Raw genomic sequence first — 4,395 nt, forward strand, 5'->3', positions numbered from 1 at the left:
GGGGGGGGGGGGGGGGACTTTATTTACAACATGTCGTCACCGGACTGGAAAAGTTGATTCGGGCTTTGCTTTCGACTTCAAGAATTAGCTTATTGTTGTTGTTGTAATGACCAAATAGTCTTTGCAGTTGATTTAGTAGAAATCGTATTTATTAATTTAGAGTTTGAATCTGTCACATTTTGGAGGATTGCTCCACAAAGTTAGAAAAAAAAAACAATCAGTCATGGTCTTGTCTAAAGCAAACACTGGTTTCTTCACACACACACACACACACACACACACACACACACACACACACACACACGGGGAAAATGTCACATTCACATTTTATTGATTAAACTGGCACTCTTTGACTAATCATCTTTAAGCCCCTAATTTTTTTGTCTGCTACACAATGACATCAGGTGGGGGAGGGGCACGGGGGTTTGTCAGTTGATCCATCATTGTCCTTTGGGATAGCTTAGACTAACTTGTTCTGACTTAACTGTCTTCAGTTGGGATGTAACCAGCCAAATACTCCTCCACTTGTCCCACATGTATCTGCAATGTATCTGTATTTGTACTGTTTCCATGTAGTAGCTTTTGATTACTAATTCAAAATATTCAAAGACATAACCAGAACAGGCACACAGCAATCGCAAAAAAACGTATTCGGCTTGGGATGAGCGAAAGAGAGCGATTTTGCAACTGCTGCAGAAAGCAGAGCAAAATGTCCTTTTAAAAATTGGATCAAATGGTCAAAAATATCATTTAGACTTATTAGACCTATTTGCTGGTACAAGATATAAAATCCCCTATTCCAGACTCAAACAACACAAAAACCTAAACGGTTTCAACAAATTTGAAAGTACGTTGATTTCATAAATCTCATTCATTTGAAACAAATATTGGAGTGAACTTGGTACCTTTTGGGTTGTTTTGTGAGATTAGGGTTGTGGCCATTCTGGGGTATATCTGAACAGGAAACTAACATATTTCTGAGAATTTCTCCAACGCGGGCATGACATACATTTTATGGTAAAATCTACAAGAAACAGTTGGAGCCGTTCAGGGTTTTGCAAAATTTTGCCGTAATTAAAGTAAGCCGTATGGTGACAACTATACTGTAGTGTAAAGGGAAGTACTTCCACTCTTGGTTACCAGGGTTACCAGAGTACAAAGTCCCATGATCATCATTGGTCAATAAGTCTGGCTCTCTACAAAATGCTTCGCTAGAGGACAATGTACAGGTCTGCTCGCAGTTCTTTTAACCCTTGTGTTGTCTTCCCATGAACCATGAACTTGCCCTTCCAGGTCAAAATTGATTTTTTTGTGTTTTTTTTAATGTTTTTTTCTGATTTATTTGTCACTTTTTCCACGCTTTTGGTGCTTTTTTAAAAAACCTGAGCTGGTTTCACTATAGGTTTTACACTTATTCTTGGAATTCATGGTCAACAAACCTCATTTAAATCAAATTATACGCAAGTTTTTAGTTAAAAAGGCAAAGATTATGAATTATTTTGACTAATAGTTAAGATCAGAGGATGTTGAGTGGATCACAGATTAGTAGATGTCAAAGTTTAGTCAGGATACTGTTTTGAAACCATAAAAAAAAAAAAGAATTCAAATTTTATAAGATTAAATAAAACACCCAAAACTTAAATGAAAGAAATCATTCATTTTACCTGAAGAATGTTGTGTGGAATCATCCACGTTATTTTTGGGCAATTTGGTTGAAAGAAATCCATATTTCTGATATAAAACACTTTGAAATGGGTCAATTTGACCCGAGGACATTCGGGTATTCCTGTCGCAACTTTTGATTTTTCTGGGTTAAAGTTTGACTTCTTCTTTTTCGACATTTGTCACTTTTGCCTTTCCTGTTGTTTTTTCGACACATTTTTTGTTTGTAGATCTTTTTCGTCGCTTTATTGATGTTTTCGTCAATCTTTTTCGCAGCCTTTCTGCAGCATTTTCCAAACTTTTGGACGCTTTTTCAACATTCAAATACTACAACATTTAATAAAACACCTAAATTCAAAGAAAAGTAGTGAACTGAGCCTTTACTTTACACTTGTGAAGAGCGCCGTAGTCACGTTCCCATCCACGTTATTTCTTTGACAGTTCGGTTGAAAGACATGTGTGACATAGAAACTTGTTGAAAATGGGTCAAATTTGACCCAAGGACACCAGGGGGACATCACCAACTATTTAAAGAATGGTGTCCACACCTTTCTTTAAACAGTTGGTGATGTCCTATGCTGAAGTTACATTGTTAAAATAGCTGTTAGCTGTTTTTAACGGCTCTTTAATGTTAAATTTTTTATACTGCACTGCAACTTTTATTCTCGTATTTTATCTGTTTTTAGTTTCTTAATGGTTTTAACTGCCCCTTAATGTTTTATATAAAGTTACATTGTTAAAATTATATGAAAATCCCATCTGCTTGTATATTTTTAGCTGTTTTTAAAGGCTCTTTAATGTTTAATTTTTTATACTGCACTGCAACTTTTAGTCTCGTATTTTATCTGTTTTTAGTTTCTTAATGGTTTTAACCGCTCCTTAATGTTTTATGTAAAGCACTTGGCTTTGTTGCTGAAATGTGCTGTACAAATAAAGCTGCGCTGCCTTCATTTCATAAACAAGTTCCATAAATTGCACACCGACTTTACAATTGACAGACAAAGTGTATCTATCCTATTCTTGAAAGAGTTAACTGAAGGGGAGAACTTCTTCTGGAAGCTCCTTCCAACCTGGGAAGAAAGGCTTTCTCTTTCCAGTGGGCCTGCACGATTTGGGGAAAAATAAGAATCCTGATTTTTTTTTTAACATGACCAAAAACACTTATTGGCAGTACATTTAACTCAAAGTAGAAAGTAGTACTGTTTGTGATTAAATAATTAATTAAATGAGAATCAAAGTTTTTTAATCATTAAATTCAATCGTGAACAGGGTGAATCAAGATCGCCATTTTATAAACGATTAATCGCACAGGCTTACTTTCCAGACATGTTCTGGGATGAAGCTCTAAAGAATGTCCTCCTAAATCCGAGTTATTGCTGCAAAAATGAAAGATAATCTCAACCGCTGCATCATATAATCGAGGTAAAAGCTTGTACACCTCAATCATGTCTCCTCTGTATCTTCTGTTTACAAGATGGACACGAAATACAAGGCTCCAGATGTTTTGCGGCTCCAGATGTTTTTTTGTTTTAATGCCAAAAATGTCTCTTTTGATCATAACCGATGCTAACCCCTGTACTAGGGATCAGAACGCACCCAGAGGGACCAGAGAGACCCAGGAACTGGAGTAGCTTACACAAAAAAAAAATCATTTACAAAAAGGTACACACGGAATAGAATAGACATTACAAACCATAAAGTAAAGACAATACAAAAAATACATTCACATTTCCTGATGCCAGAGTGTGTGACTTATCATATTTAAATTATTTTCATCTAATAACTCAAAAGATTTACTGTTCTTTTGTTGTTTTATATTAAATAATAGCATGCTGTATTGCTGGCTTGGCTTGGTTCTTGACCATTTCTGCTTATCTTGCATTTTCCAGAAATAATCATTTTGTTGTATAATACACATCGCGCTATTTTCAAACTTATTGAGGTAGCTTGTCAGACCTTTCTCACGCTGCGCTGCTGACACCTTAAAAGTGCCGTGTCATTGTATAATAGCATGACACAGTTTATCACCCATGCCACCACCGCAGCCCTCCCACTGGGGCCAGCCATGCACAGAGTGGGTCTCCCCCCCCCCCCATAGCTGGGGGGTTATTCATGGTCCCCTAAGGAGGGATCACACAAACGCAGCCCCCTCATGTAGCCAACGCTGGAAGAAGTATTCCAATAATTTACTTAAGTAAAAGTACTAATACCACACTGTAAAAACACTGTGTTACAAATAAAAGTCCCGCATTGAAAATGTTACTTAAGTTAAAGTCTGTAATGTAAGTATCATCAGAAAATTGTACTCAAAGTATTGAAAGTAAAAGTACTCGATGCAAAAAAATCCTCTCATTTTAGAACCTGGAAAGGATCCAAACAGTTGGGAGCGGCTAATATTTCAGCTGCAAACGTACGCCTATATATCGTCGGGTAGTTTCATTAATAATGAAACATTGTTTAACTTCATGTGTTTACTGTTCAAAAATCTGATTTTCTAAATGAACTAGTAACTAAAGCTGTTCAGTAAAAAGTAGAAGATTGCTCTCTGAAATGTAGCCGGGTGGTACAAAGTGGCATCAAAAGAAAAAACTCAAGGAAAGTACAAGTACCTCAGGAGCGCTTGTGTAAATGTACTTATTTTCCACTACTGCATGTAACAACAGTCCAGCCCCGGTGCAGGTGTGCGACCCAATCTCCTGCGTCTCTCACGCCGTACACGTCATTCCTCCATGC

The 4,395-nt window shown here is 36.9% G+C and overlaps 1 long non-coding RNA gene across 1 annotated transcript in view; it reads left to right on the plus strand.

Annotated features, from left to right (window-relative positions):
* Window positions 1-187: 187 nt before the first annotated feature.
* The window catches only part of LOC116697863 (uncharacterized), a 30,453-nt gene continuing 26,245 nt past the window's right edge, over window positions 188-4,395 (plus strand). The window contains exon 1 of the long non-coding RNA XR_004334064.1: window positions 188-199. This is a non-coding gene — a long non-coding RNA (uncharacterized LOC116697863). The remainder of the gene's footprint in view (window positions 200-4,395) is intronic.

This window comes from Etheostoma spectabile, chromosome 11 (genome assembly GCF_008692095.1).
Source record: "Etheostoma spectabile isolate EspeVRDwgs_2016 chromosome 11, UIUC_Espe_1.0, whole genome shotgun sequence".
In the NCBI taxonomy this organism is placed as follows: domain Eukaryota; kingdom Metazoa; phylum Chordata; class Actinopteri; order Perciformes; family Percidae; genus Etheostoma; species Etheostoma spectabile.